General features: G+C 44.0%; 1 protein-coding gene across 1 annotated transcript in view; it reads left to right on the forward strand.

The window, feature by feature from the left end:
• LOC308638116 (zinc finger protein 528-like) overlaps window positions 1-11,798 on the forward strand; it is a 77,846-nt gene extending 66,048 nt beyond the window's left edge. Inside the window, exons 5-6 of the transcript XR_014019742.1 lie at window positions 11,185-11,337; window positions 11,600-11,798. The gene's annotated coding sequence lies outside the window, so the exon portion shown is untranslated. The remainder of the gene's footprint in view (window positions 1-11,184; window positions 11,338-11,599) is intronic.
• The last annotated feature ends 3,825 nt before the right edge of the window (window positions 11,799-15,623 follow it).

Below are 15,623 nucleotides of genomic sequence, written 5' to 3' on the forward strand. Positions count from 1 at the left end.
CTTCAGATACAGAGGTGATGGCTGTCCAGGACAATGTTGCCTCCCAATTGCACTGCACCTGGACAGCACTGCAGTGGCCACTGTCCACCAGCAACCCTAACTTAGAGGACGGGATGGGTGAACAGCAAGTCCACTCCTGTGGTTCTGCACTCTAGGGACAGCCCTGAAGGTGACACAAGAAAGGTGGTTTCTGCTGTGGACTCTTCTTTTTTTTTTTTTTTTAAGAGAGAGGAGAGAGAGAGAGAGAGAGAGAGAGAGAGAGAGAGAGAGAGAGAGAGAGGGAGGGAGGGAGGGAAGGAGGGAGGGAGGGAATTTTTTAACATTTATTTTTTAGTTCTCGGCGGACACAACATCTTTGTTGGTATGTGGTGCTGAGGATCGAACCCGGGCCGCACGCATGCCAGGCGAGCGCGCTACCGCTTGAGCCACATCCCCAGCCCTGTGGACTCTTCTTAATCACAGCCACTAGATGAGCTGTGGTGAGCAGGTGGCCAGGTCCTCACTCTGGGCTTCTGGAAGGCCTGGCTCTGAGAGGATGTGCTGAGCTCTGGGCAATGGAAACTATTCACAGTGTCCATAAGCAGCAGAGGAACCAGGGTCCAGAGGACTATCAGGGACTTGTGGGTCAGACTGGGTGGGCGCACTCAGGTGAGTGCCAGAGGGTCAGGGTCAGAGGACCCTGTGGGAATCCTTGGCATATGTGCAGGCCAAGGTCCTCCAGCACCCTGGGGTTCAGGTGTCTGTGGGCTCCAGGGGAGCTGTTCTGCAGATAGGAGGACCAGTGATTGGGTACTGAAGCTGCTGCTTAGGAATCCTTTGGGAAAGTCATGACTGCAGGACTTCTTTGAGCTGTGGTGCAGACTGGCCTGGTGTATCCATTGGCTCCAAGGACATGTGATCCTGCTGTCAGCCTGAGTGCATGCATCTGTGGATGTGGAGGTCTAGCCTGAGAAGAAAGTAAATGGTCCACAGTGGATTGCTCACATCGGTCATCCTGACAGCTCTACATTGAGCCCAGGAAGGGAGCGGAGACCCAGGTAGGGCACCATTTTAAAAATAGCCTTTTGCAGCCAGGAGTCAGGCCTGGAGTATCCTGAAAGCATCTTCTGGTATCTGTCCATATGCCTGAGCTATTGGAAGCTTCTCCTCTGCCCTGGATGTCTGCTGGGCCACAATGTATGCAACAGGTGCCAAGCTAAAGTGAACAGTGTGTGCTGCAGAGAACTCCTGGTTCTCATTTAGTGACTGATATGGGACCCTTGTTCATATCCAGTGACTGACAGGGGATCGTGGTTCATATCCAGTTACTGAGAGGGGACCCCTGGTTCTCATCTAGTAACTGACAGAAGACACTGGTTCTCATCCAGTGACTGACAGGGACACCAGGTTCTCATCTAGTGACTGACAGGAACCCCTGTTTCCCATCCAGTGACTGACAGGGGACCCCTTGTTCTCAACCAGTGATTGACAGGGGACCATGGTTCTAATCCAGTGACTCACAGGGGACCCCTGGTTCTCATCCAGTAAGTGAGAGGGTACCCCTTGTTCTCGTCCAGTGACTGACAGGGGAAAACTGGTGCTCATCCATTGACTGACAGGGACACCTGGTTTCCATCCAGTGACTGACAGGGACACCTGGTTTCCATGCAGTGACTGACAGGGGACGCCTGGTTCTCATGCAGTGACTGAGAGTGGACCTCTTCTTCTCATCCAATGACTGACAAAGTAACCCTGGTTCTCATCCAGTGACTGACAGGGGACACTGGTTCTCATTTAGTGACAGACAGGTGACTCCTGGTTCAAATCCAGGGACTGACAGGGAACCCATGGTTCTCATCCAGTAATTGACAGGGGACACTGGTTCTTATCCAGTGACTGACAGGGACCCCTGTTTCTCATTTAGTGAATGACAGAGAACTACTGTTTCTCATCCAATGACTGATAAGGGACCCTGGTACTCATCGTGTGACATAAGGGGACTTGTGGTTGTCATCCAGTGACTGACAAGGGAGCCCTGGTTCTCATTCAGTGACTAACAGGGACCACTCGTTCTCATCCAATGAGTGACAGGGGACTCGGGTTCTTATATAGTGACTGACAGGGGACCCCTGGTTCTCATCCAGTGACTGACATGGAACCCTGGTTCTCATCCAGTGACTGACAGGGGACACAGGTTCTCATCCAGTGAGTGACAGGTGACCATGTGTTCTCATCCAGTGACTGACAGGGGACACTGATTCTTATCCAGTGACATATAGGGGACATATAGTCAACCAGTGACTGACAGAGGATGCCTGGTTCTCATCCAGTGACTCACAGGGACCCCTTGTTGTCATCCAGTGACTGACAGGGGACCCATGGTTCCCATTAAATGACTGACAGGGGACCATCTTTCAAATACTGTCAGTGACAGGGGACCACTGGTTCTCATACAGTGACTGACAGAGGACCCGGGTTCTCATCCAGTGACTGACAGGGGACCCCTGGTTCTCATCCAGTGACTGAGAGGGGAACCCTGGTTCTCATCCAGTGACTGACACGGAACCCCTGGTTCTCATAAAGTTAATGACAGGGGACACTGGTTCTCATCCAGTGACTGACAGGGACCCCTGGTTCTCATCCCGTGACTGACAGGGGACACATGGCTCTCATCCAGTGACTAACAAAGATCCCAGGTTCCCATCCAGTGACTGAAAGGGGACCCCTGGTTCTCATCAGTGCCTGACAGGGGACCACTGAATCTCACCCAGTGACTGACAGAAACCCTGGTTCTCATCCAGTGATGGACATGGACTTTTGGTTTTCATCCAGTGACTAACAGGGGACTCTGCTTTTATCCAGAGACTGACAGGGGAACCCTGGTTCTCATCCAGTAACTGACAACAAACTCTGGCTCTCATCCTGTGACTGACAGGGGACCCCTGGTTCTCATCCAGTGCCTGACAGGGGATCCCTGGTTCTCATCCAGTGACTGACAGGGGACCCTGTGGGGAGCCATTCTGACATGTGATTGGGTGACTCCCGTTAAGGGCCTGAGGCACTTTGGCTCTGTCGAAGCTTTCCCGACCCTTTCCTGATGAGAGAGCCCGTCCGTGTGGGGGTGTGCCTGACCACTGACCCCGGGGACCCAATCACTGACCCTGACCTTGGAGTGCAGCCCCCCCTCAACCTTCATTGGATGGAATTCTCCCCTGAATCTCTTGTTCCTCAATAAAAGGCTACTCCCCGGCGTGTTCACTCTCTCTCTCTCCTGCTAGCCCAGAGTAATCCTCGCTGCCCTGCTGGGTGGCTAGAGGTGGGAACCAGAGAGGTGAGCCGTCTCGGACCTAGAAATATAAATAAGGTAACTGTCTGTGTGTTTTATTTCGATCTCTTCTAAGTAACTTTATGCCTAGAACCTCATTAATGAAACCACTGCGCAGGCTGCATGGTAGAATTGGCACCCACGAGGGAGGCATTCTAGATTAGTTAGATTGAGTGGGAGCGCGCTAAAAAGATAAGGAAAAAAAATAAAGATAAAGGAAGATAAGGAATAAAAATAAAGATAAAGGAAGAGGTGACAATTGGGTCACAAAAGTACCTGGAGATATTGAAGGAAAGAGACGTTAAATTACTTAAAATGGGAAATTCAACTTCTACGGATAAGGAAATGTATCTGACTATTTTAGACAGTATAATTAATCAGAAAGGAAAACAGATAAAGAAAACTCAGTTATTACAATTTTTAAAGATTGTAGGTGAATATTGTCCTTGGTTTTGTGACCAAGAGTCTCCAAATTTACTTACTTGGGAGAAATTGGGAAGAAAGTTACAGAGAATCTGTCTTTCTAATGAAATACCTGGAGGCATAGAAAATATACAGAAAACTTGGATGGCCCTAGAAGTTTGTCTTTTTGAATATATGGGCCAAAGTTCGTGGCCCCTGAGGACCTTTTAAAAGGCATTCAAAGAGCTGTTAAGTCTATTCAAATGGAAAATCAGCCTGAGGCTAAGTTAATTCCCTTTCTCTTGAGCCGTTTAAAAACAAAGGCACTAGGGGCCAAGCCAAAGGTTAGAAATGTGAACTTAAACTTGCAGCCCCATGCGGAGGATTCAGATGGCGCGGATCAGCCCGCCTTCTCGCCGCCATCGCCATCCTTCCCTCCTAGCGGGAGCCGGGGAATTCCAAGGGAGGTCGCACAATGTGACGTCACTGGCGCCGACCAGGACAGCCCGCGATTTTTGCCGGGACAGAGATCGCAGACAGTTTTCTTAAGACCTTCATAGACAGTTGAATTAGATCCTGAAACGGGGCCGGAACAAATCCCTACTGGGATTTTCGGGCTGCTTCCTGATAATACTGTAGGTTTGATTTTGGAATGTAATGAATTAAAGGGAGCCATTGAGGTAATACCTGGTATGATACATTCAAAATTTAAAGGACAGTTATATGTTACTGTAAAATCCAATTATGCCCTAAGGCTCACCCCAAAGGATACTTTGGCTCAATTAATATTATTGCCTTGTGTCTCAGAAAGGCAACTGCCGGTAGATTCAGTTTCTAAACCGCCGGACAGAGTATACTGGTCACAGTTACTACGGAAAGAACGCCCTTTATTAAAACTTAGAATTAATAATAAAAATTTCCTAGGAATAATAGACACAGGGGCAGATATCTCAGTATTGTCCAGTCGGTTTTGGCCTAGGAACTGGCCTTTGCATGTAGCACCAGCTAATCTAGAGGGAATAGGACAGGTTTCACAGCCTGCTCAAAGTGCCAACTATCTCCGTTGGGAAGATTCCGATGGGAACAGTGGAGTATTTAAGCCTTATGTGTTAGAGTCTTTACCAGCTAACCTATGGGGAAGAGATATTTTAGCCAAAATGGGATTGTTATTAGTTACTCCAAATTCTATAAGGTCAGTTGAGGAAGTTAATCAGAGGTATTTTCCTGGAGATGATAAGGAGACCTTTCAGGAAGAATATCTGTTTACAAGCGAGTCTCCACGACAAAAATTAGTAAATGCTCCAAACCAAAATTTTTACTAGGGGCCCTGAGTACTTCCCCAATCCCTAAGACAGCTGAAAAAATCACGTGGCTCACAGAGGAGCCTATATGGATTTCTCAAGGGCCCATCTCAGGGGAAAAGCTTAAAATAATTCATAGATTAGTTGAGGAACAACGTCAGGCTGGTCATATTGAACCAACGCTTAGTCCTTGGAACACACATATTTTTGTTATTAAGAAAAAGTCAGGAAATTGGACATTATACTACAGGATTTAAGGGCGATAAATTATGCAATTCAGCCTATGGGATCATTGCAGCCAGGACTTCCCTCCCCCACAGCCATTCCTTTAGATTATAGCTTGATGGTAATAGATTTAAAAGACTGCTTTTTCTCTATAAGGTTACATCCTGAAGATTGTGAAAGATTTGCTTTCACTGTCCCAGCAATTAATTTTAAGGAACCTGTTAAAAGATATTGCTGGAAGGTACTTCCTCAGGGAATGCATAATAGTCCTACACTGTGCCAAAAATATGTTGACCAGGCAATAGATCCCTTAAGAAATAGCTTTCATGATGCATATATTATTCATTTTATGGATGATATATTATTGGCTCATGCTAATCCAGAGGTACTTTCAGAAATTTTTACTCAGTTAGAGACTTCACTTACAGCAATGGGTTTATGTATAGCTCCTCAAAAAATTCAAAAAGTATCTCCTTTTCAATATCTAGGTCAGATAATTCAAGGACATACAGTCCGTCCTCAAAATCTTCAGATAAGAGTTAAGGAGTTACGTACCCTTAATGACTTTCAAAAACTATTAGGAGATATTAACTGGCTAAAACCATCCTTAAAACTAAATAGTTCTGAGTTAAGTCCTTTATTTCAGATATTACAAAGAAATCCTTCTCCAACCTCTCCACGTCAGCTAACCCTGGAGGCCAAAACAACTCTAAGGAAAGTAGAAATTGCAATTAAAAATGCACAGCTTACTAGAATAGATCCTAAAAAATAGTGTATTTATTAATATTTCCAACTGAGCATACTCCAACAGGAGCCATATGGCAAAGATTAGGAGTTATTGAGTGGATTTATTTATCCCACTCCCCTCAAAAAACATTAATTCCTTTTCATGATTCTATAGCTCAATTAGTAATTAAAGGTAGAACTAGGATTTTACAATTAATTGGATCTGAGCCTGATATCATGATTATTCCATTTTCTGTTCAACAGACTAATTGGCTTTTTCAAACTTCTAGCTCATGGCAGATAGCCTTTGCAGATTTTCCTGGGCAGATAGATAGCCATTATCCTCGTGATAAGATTGTTAATTTGCATCATTAACATCACTTATCTTTCCAAAGATTGTATGAGCTTATCCAATAGAGAAAGCTTTATCGTGTTCACGGATGTTTCAAACTCTGGTAAGGCAGGTTTCTTCAGCCGTGTTCACACAGAGGTAATACAAACTTCTTATTCTTCTGCCCAAAGAGCAGAGCTTCAAGCTCTGATTTGTGCCTTAGATTACTTTTCAAATGAGCCTATTAATATCTATTCTGACAGCTTATATGCAGTCGGAGTTACCAAAACTATTGAAACCTCAGTTATTGGGTTTACTTCATCACAGGAGCTATTTGAATTATTTCATAATTTACAAAAGACAGTGCTAATGAGAAAGTACCCATGTTTCATAGGACACATCCGTGCCCATACTAACCTTCCTGGACCTTTAGTTTCAGGTAATGACAAAATTGATAAGTTACTAGCTTTTTGTCAACCGATGTCTTCGTATGACTGTGCACTAGCTTCCCATTCCTTACATCATCAAAATGCTTCTAGCTTACGTAAAAAATTTAGTATTACCAGAGAACAAGCTCGTCAGATTGTAAGCCAATGCCCTAAGTGTGTTATTCACACTCCATCTCTGCCATCAGGGGTAAATCCCCGTGGATTAAAACCAAATCAAATATGGCAAATGGATGTAACTCAATTCCTCAATTTGGTAAGCAATGTTATGTGCATGTCATAGTGGACACTTATTCTAGATTTATTTTTGCCACCGCACGTACTAAGGAAAATACTCAACATGTAATTTCTCATTGCTTAGCAGCCTTTTCCGTTTTAGGGTGTCGTATGCAGATTAAAACAGATAATGCTCCATCTTATGTAAGTTCTTCTTTTCAACAATTTTGCCAAGAGTTTAAAATTAATCATAAAACAGGAATTCCTTATAACCCCCAAGGTCAAGCCATTGTGGAATGAGCTCATTTATCTATTAAGCTTCAATTACAAAAATTAAAAGGGGGGAATAGGATTGTGACTCCCCAAAATAGCCTTAATCATGCCTTGTTTGTTTTAAATTTTTTAAACTGTGATGCAGAAGGTCACACTGCTGCTGAGAGGCAAATGTCTCCCTCAGTAATAGGCCTCTTAGGCAGAGTTTTATGGAAAGATTTACAGACTGGTCAGTGGAAGGGTCCAGACCCGGTAATAATGTGGGGAAAATGCCATGCTTGTATCTTCCCAGAAGGTGCTTTCCGTCCTATTTGGGTGCCTGAACGTGCTATCAGACATGGAGGAGATAGAACCCAGATTCAAGCGACTGAGGATCGACCCGGAGGAGCCACTACCCAGAAGGAGGAGATATCAGAAAAAGATGGAAAAAGACCAGATTGAACCAGCCGAAAAGCTGATTTTGTGGAAAGATGTGAAGAAACTAACAACCCAGGCTTCCTGAATACTTTGACGCCTAGTAAAGAACAGGACCCCAGTCTTGATGGTAGCGACAGTAATTGCCCTACTGGGCTGTCAGGTAAAAGGGAATCAAGTAGACACTTATTGGACATATTTCCCAGATCCACCCCTGGTACACCCAGCTGTGTGGACTGGAGAATCTATTCCAGTATTTACTAATGACTCATTCATGATGGGAGGATTTACAGATACTCATATTACTCCCAATCATGTGACTAGATTTAATTATTCTGGCTACAGTGCCCAATTACCTTTGTGTTGGTCAAATGATAAACATGCTGGCTGTCTGAAACTATCATTCGAAGAAAAGACAGCGATTGGTAGACCTAAACTGACAAATAATTCTATTTATGGGGACTTAAAACCTAATACTAGATCAGTAATTAAGATGGGACTTTCCCATAACAAGCCAGTCATTTCTACAAAACCTCCACAGATACCCCACTGTCCAAATAGTTCTATAATTGAAATTGGCACCTTCCCTAAATGGATGGATTGTGTAAATACCTTTCCTGTACCACATAAGGTGTCTAAAGATAGTGGGTATATTTTAGACTGGTCTCCAAAAATTGATAAGAGACAATTACGAAGAAATTCTGCTATGACACCTGCAGGATTTGGTAGTAATATTTTGACCTATAGTGTAAGAGGTGTTCAAAGAGATATTTGGTGTTTAATTGCTGCCTCAGAGTATTTACATTTTACAGATAAACCTTTACCAAAATTTGTCGGCAAGAAGTGTAAAGAGGGATCTTGCTATGGCTTACGAGCTTGTGTCCAATCTCCTTATATTTTAATTATTGGAAATGTAAAAGTTAGATGGATAGATGACAGATATGCTGTTACTTGTAATAAGTGCAACCTAACTAATTGTATTACTAGGTATAATAGAGGAAAAGGAGTGCTGATACTTCATCAGCCCTCTTTTGTTTTATTACCTGCTAATATTTCAGAGCCATGGTATGCTGATGCTGGTTTACAAGTCTTGCAGCAAATTCATGCCCAGTTAACAAGACCTAAGCGTGCTATTGGAGTCATAATTGTTGGTGTTTTAGCACTGGTCTTTTTTATTGCCTCAACTGTCTCTGCATCTCTGACATTGTCTCAAAATATTCAGCATACAAAATTTCTTAATAATTTAGCTCAAAATACTTCCAAGGCTCTGCATAATCAAGTAAATATTGATGAAAGGATTGAGACTAAATTAAACGCCTTAGAGGCGACTGTTATAAACATAGGTAATGAACTTTCAGCCTTAAAATTTAAGGAAAGGCTTAAATGCCATGCTAATTATAAGTATGTATGTGTTACAGCTGCCAAGTACAATGCTTCTCTCTGGGATTGGGAGAAGGTTAAAAACCATTTATTAGGTATTTGGCAAAATAGTAATAATAGCTTGGATGTTCTGGAACTTCATCACCATATCCAAGACATTCAAAATAATAGAGCTGATTTTTCAGATCCTTCTTCTTTGGCTAACCAAATATTGAAGGAGTTAAATGGATTTAACCCTGGAAATATTCTTAAACACTCCGCTTGGTACATTATTGGATTATTCTCTTTGCTGTTAATTCTCTTTTGTATTGTAACCATAGGATGGCGATTCTTCCTATCAAGAATCCAGGAACTCCAGAGAGTGAACTGCCACCTCATTGTTAAGAAAAGAAAGGGGGAATATGTGGGAAGCCATTCTAACATGTGATTGGGTGACTCCCGTTAAGGGCCTGAGGCGCTTTGGCTCTGTCGAAGCTTTCCCGACCCTTTCCTGATGAGAGAGCCCATCCGTGTGGGGGTGTGCCTGACCACTGACCCCGGAGACCCAATCACTGACCCTGACCTTGGAGTGCAGCCCCCCCTCAACCTTCATTGGATGGAATTCTCCCCTGAATCTCTTGTTCCCCAATAAAAGGCTACTCCCCGGCGTGTTCGCTCTCTTTCTCTCTCCTGTTAGCCCTGAGTAATCCTCGCTGCCCTGCTGGGCGGCTAGAGGTGGGAACCAGAGAGGTGAGCCGTCTCGGACCTAGCAATATAAATAAGGTACTGTCTGTGTGTTTTATTTCGATCTCTTCTAACTAACTTTATGCCTAGAACCTCATTAATGAAACCACTGCGCAGGCCGCGTGGTAGAATGTGGCCTTCTGAGAAGATAGCATATGGGTGACAGGCAGGGACACAGATATTAGGGCAATGGAGTGCAAATAAATTAATGTCCTATTATAAATGCTTTTCCTGAAAGTTTCTCCATGATGCTGTTGCCCAGGAAGCCTCATGTATCTTCCCCTCCCCGTTTTCTGTTCTCCACTGTGATCTTTCCCACGTCTGTCTCTGCCTTCACCAGCAACTTCACTCTTTTTTTTTTAAATTTATTTATTTTTAGTTCTCGGCGGACACAACATCTTTGTTTGTATGTGGTGCTGAGGATCGAACCCAGGCCGCACCCATGCCAGGCGAGCGCGCTACTGCTTGAGCCACATCCCCAGCCCCAACTTCACTCTTTATAGATGAATTGGTTCTCCTGAGAATACAACCTAGCTTAAATACATACATTTATTTTTATTTAAAGAGTAATAAGTGCTATTTTTTAAGATGTAGGTAAGACTTGTCCATGTTTCTACCTGTTTTAAACCTAGATGTGAATATTTTCATAAAATGTGTAACTCTTGTATAGATCCCAGCTGAAGAGGTATGATTCCTAGATGAGAAACCATGTCCTTCCTTTCCTTGTGGCATAGCTGGAGCAGGAGCATTGTGCTCCTACCAGCTTTGCTTTCTTCCACCCAATGTGCCGCAGTCTGGCTGGGCACAAAGTAACCGAGCCACCACAAAAGCCTTGTAGATTCAAACAGCAACTCTTTATTCCCAAACTCTCAGCCACACTCTACACACACTACCTGGGAAATACACTCCCTCCACCAGGCTCTGTGTACCAATTCTCTCAGAACCCCGCGAGAACTCAATGGGAACTCCAAAGGAGCAGGCACCTGAGGCAGCAGGATATGCCCTATTCCCAGCAGGATCCACCCTAAACCCAGAGCCACCCTAATCCCTGAGCAGGGTCACCTTTCAACCCAAAATGCCATGTGTCATTCCTACTTGGCTATGGCTCTCAGTGTGCAGTGGCCCAGGTGGAGGCTGCACAGGAAAGAAGTTTGCATCACATCAGATCTATTCCCCTCCTTCATGACCATGTGGGTCCCACCTTCAGCCAGCTGAAGGTGCCCTTTAGGGTTAGAAAGTCAGGTGTCTCTTCTATCCGTTCTCTATTGATGTTTTCAGTATGAAGAACAATTAAATTCTTGAACATTGTAGAAAAACATGAAATTATGTATTATGATACAATTAGGCAACTTTTGACATATATTTTGGTACTGAGGACTGAACCTGGGGGTGCTTTACCATTGAGTGACACTGAGCTTCATCCCAACCCCTTTTCTTTTTCAGTTTTGAGACAGAGTCTTGCTAAGTTGTTGAGGCTGGCCTTGAACCTGGAATGCTCCTCTCTCAGCTTCCTGTGTTGCTGGGATTTCATGCACATGCCACAGCACCCAGCAGGACTTTGCATTTTTTATGCAGACAAAACAGAGCCTGGATAAAGTAAGTAGAATGGCTCAGAGCTCATGAGAATAAAGTGGCTGGCAGTGGGAACACACACCGATATTAGGTCATTGATGTTCATCAACCACCCTGTGGGGTTGGGAAACAGAGCAACATTAACATTTAGTATGGAGGAGAGGGTGTGGAAAGTCACAAAGGAGCCCATCAGAAGGATTCTCTGGGTGGCTCTGGACTCAGGGCAGGATCTGGGGGAAAGTTTGATGCTGTGAATGTGCTGAACCAATTGCTTGTGCCTGTACAGAAGGAGAACCATGGAGCCGCTGGACCAGATCATGAGCACGGAAAAGACAACCTCAGGAAATACAAACAATGCCGCATATAATGAGTCTGTGATTTTGTCATGACCTGCAGAAGAACAGTACCCAAAATCTATGTCAGGTTTTTGCTGCTCCATATGCTAAGCACATAGAGAGGAAAAATGAATTCACCACCATGTACAGGATCCAGCAGAGGGAGATGGAGAAGCCCATGTACTTTGTGGCTTTTCCTTTGAGATCCTTCTGTAAAGGTAAAATTTCTAAGCTGATTCTAAGCTGCAAAAGTCTGAGTTAAAGTGTAAAAGACTAGGGCATTGTAAAGCTTCTAGATTACAAGGTCTGGGCTAAAAGGTAAAAGTCTATTGTTACAATTCCTCTGCTACCCCCGGAACCTGTAATCTCTGTAAAGTTGTTAGGACAATGTGGGAACTGCCCAGTAAATATCTCCATTGATTCCCTGGTTGTTTAATAGCTAAGGGCTCCAGGTAGCATGGCACGTAAGCATATAGGCCCCAGAACCAATCAGTTTAAATGTGTACCCCGTTTAGAAGTGACCAATCACCCCTGCCCAAACTGTTCCCGCCAATGAATGGACTAATCCTGTCTCAGAATTGTTGTTCAATTTTCCCGCGCCTCATGATGATTTGTTCTGATGTATGCAAAGCCCCCCACCCTCTCCAAAAAGTGTACTTAAGCTCTGCTTGACCTCTGCTCTGGGCTCTGGGCTGCTCTCCCTTCTTGAGTGAGCACAGAGTCCCAGCGTGCTGGAATGGATCCCCAATAAATCCCCTTTTGCCAATTGCATGGAGCCAGTCTCTTGTGTGGTCTCTTTCTCCGACGCTCCGCCGGACCCTAACACTTCCAACAGGAGTTCATGGGATTGATCATGATGTTCTGGAAGATGCTCAAAAGGCTCTGCTGTACCTAACAGTACTATCTGTACCTTCAATACATCTGTACTGTCCTGTTATTTCTGTGTCTTGCTCAATCTTTGTTTTGGGGAAACCAAGGATGTGGACTTCAACTGGACATCCCAAAGGTAACACCACTGTTTCTCAGTTAGGCCCAAGGAAGCCCCAGTTCATCCTGCTGTGGGTGAGGGACACCAGTCCTAAGCTGGGGGAAAGCCCCAGGAATGCTGCCTGGGCTGTAGAGACATGGTCAAGGAGCACCTGACCTCTGCCCTGTCTACCAGCCCCTGTGTGCCCAAGGGAATAAAACCCCAGTTTGAAAACAGAGCTCATACACCACTTGTGCAGGTGGATGGGTTCTGGGGGAGCTGTAGGCCTTGCTGAGTTCTTTCTGGGTCCCTGCCCCATGAGTTCAAAGAGTGAAATCCACAGGTGGTAGCAGAGTGTGTAAGTAAAAGGAGTGAGATTTGTTTGAATGAGAGGAGAAATATGGAACTCCCATGATGTCAGGGTAACCTGGTGAGGTTTTGTCCTGGTGAGGTTTTGTACTAGTCTTGGTATTTGTGGCTTCTGGATAAAGGCTTTGATCAGAGTCCATATTGAACAGGTATTTAAAAGTGTTTAGCCAATTGTTAGACTCTCTGCTGAACAGGTGTTGGGTGGGTACCAGGGCTATTGATTGGCCTGTGACTTTCTAACTGGCTCTGCCCTTAAGCACTTGAGTCTGAATTTTTCTATAATTTCCATTTGGGTCCACCCCACTTTCATTTCCCCACCACACAGGGACAAAGGAGTTGACTGGAATGTTCTATCCCATGGGGAGGACTTTATGTTTGAAAAACCTTAATTGAGGCCCACTGTCCTGATTGCCTGGTGATTAACCCTCTTATGTTTTTCAGAGGGTGAAGGTTGACAGTCACAAGGGACATGGCAATGGGTTTCCACCCTGTTGGATTATAATATGAAGACAAAAATCATCTCCACTTTTAAGATCTAAAAGGGTAATCCATCTGTCAGGGAACTCTTATGTGTGCAGCCCTGCCTATTGCCCACAGAGCTAAAATCCAGGTGCCTTCTGTAGTTCACATGTGTGCAGTTGCCTGTGTCTTAGCCCTCTGATTCTGCAGAGAGGAGTTCTGAACAGTCTCCGTATGGTCCATGTGGCCTTCACTGGACAGAGTACTCTGGACATTAAACAAACAAGAAATTTCAATGTAATAGGGTGAACAAATATACACCCTCACAACTAGTAGGTAATGCCTTTATGGTATATGCCTAGGGGAACAGAAACAAAAGTCACCCTAGGCTTTGCTGGCAGTCTCTGCAAGGGATCTTAAATTAACCCCAATACTCAGGATGGAGAAGACCTCCTCCATTGAATAGCAATAGCTCCTGTAAGAAGAAGGTCCCAAAATCATGCTCTGAGCACAAGTGACAGTGGGGGAACTTGCTTAAAGTGGGTGGCATTATGATAATGTAAGAGAGAGAGCAGACTCAACAACAGCCTGTGCCCGAACCCCTTGAGTGCACCCTGAGGAGAAAGACTATTGCAGTTTTTGTATATGCCAGACTTTCCACTCCCTCCTGGGTAGGACTCATCATGTAAGTTAAATGTGCTCCATTAGAAGCACTTCCCAGGAGAAGGGAACAAGGCCTGCTCTGCTGGAGGTCTACTAAACCTGAGTGAGGCCCTTTGATCCATGTGGTCTTACCAAGGTTTTCTTTAAGGAGGATATAACTCGCCTCAGGAAAAATAATTACTTCCCTTAGGAGAGAGGCATTAGTGGGGATCCATTCTCTTCTGGACAAATTTTTAAAACATGAATACAGTCAACCTTGCCAGTTGCTACAATATGCCTGTTCTGTCTCATAAGAAACATCCCACTGATGAGTACCCATTTGCACCAGATTTGAGAGGTGTTAAATGTTGAGTGTGTAATGCTCATTGCTTTAGGATCTTTCTTTGGCAGAGAAAAAGATGACAAAATGACCAGGCTTGGTTTTCATGAATAACCTAATATTGTGACCAGAGATAAGTATATATCTGAAACTAAATATGTTTGTTTGTATAAGAACTAAGTCTATATTTGATCATTTTCTAAATGTATAAGAGATTTAAGGCTATCTTTTTGTTTTTGCTAGTACTGCTAATCTATACAGATCTATAATTATTGTTATCATAGACTATGGATCCTTAATTTTACTTTGAAAGTGAAACATAGTATAAGGAAATCTCTATAATTGTGACACTAACCTTACTGGTTTCTTCGAACATTAGATGTATTCATGTTCTTCTAGTATATAGTCTTTTAAAATGTAAAGCTTAGAAAAACATTTTACCAAGTTGGTGTTATCCAAACTAAAATCATCTGTAGAAATACTCTCATTCAGATTTATAAAGAAATAGCAAATTCAAATTCAAACTCCTTCAAATGTTCCCAAAAGAGTTCATTTTCACAGGAAAAGCTCAATGAATCGGGACCTTCTCAGAAGATATCATTTGGGTGACAGTCAGGGACAGGGATATTAGGACAGTGTAGGGCACATAAACAAATATCCTCTTATAATAATCATTTGTCCCCAATGTTCCTCCATGATGCTTTCACCCAGGAAGCCTCATGGATCTTCCCCTCCCCTTTGCAGTTCTCCACCTGTGGGACCTGCTCTGATCTTACTAACATCCCTACCTGCACCAGCAACCTCACTTTTTGTAGATGAATTAGTTCTCCTAAGGCTGTAACTTAGCCTAAATACATAAATGTATTCTGATGTGGAGAGTGGTAAGTGCTACCTTTTAAGGTTGTAGGTAAGACATGCCCATCTATCCACCTGTTTTGAAAGACAGCTGTGGGTATTTTCACAAAATGTGAAAGTGTCAGATTATGCTGCAACCCTTGAACAGATCTTAGCAGAAGAGGTGCGACTGAGAAACCAGGCACTTCCTTCCTTGTGGCACAGCAGGCAGCAGGCGGACTGTGCTCCCACCAAATTCCTTTTCTTCCACCCATGGAGGTCAGGGTGTGTGGAGTGGCCCAGGTGGACACTACCTAGGAAAGGAGTTTGCCTCACACTTGAGAATCCCTTAATGAAGGGAAAC

The sequence above is a fragment of the Spermophilus citellus genome (assembly GCF_964194105.1).
Source record: "Spermophilus citellus genome assembly, chromosome: 18".
Classification (NCBI taxonomy): domain Eukaryota; kingdom Metazoa; phylum Chordata; class Mammalia; order Rodentia; family Sciuridae; genus Spermophilus; species Spermophilus citellus.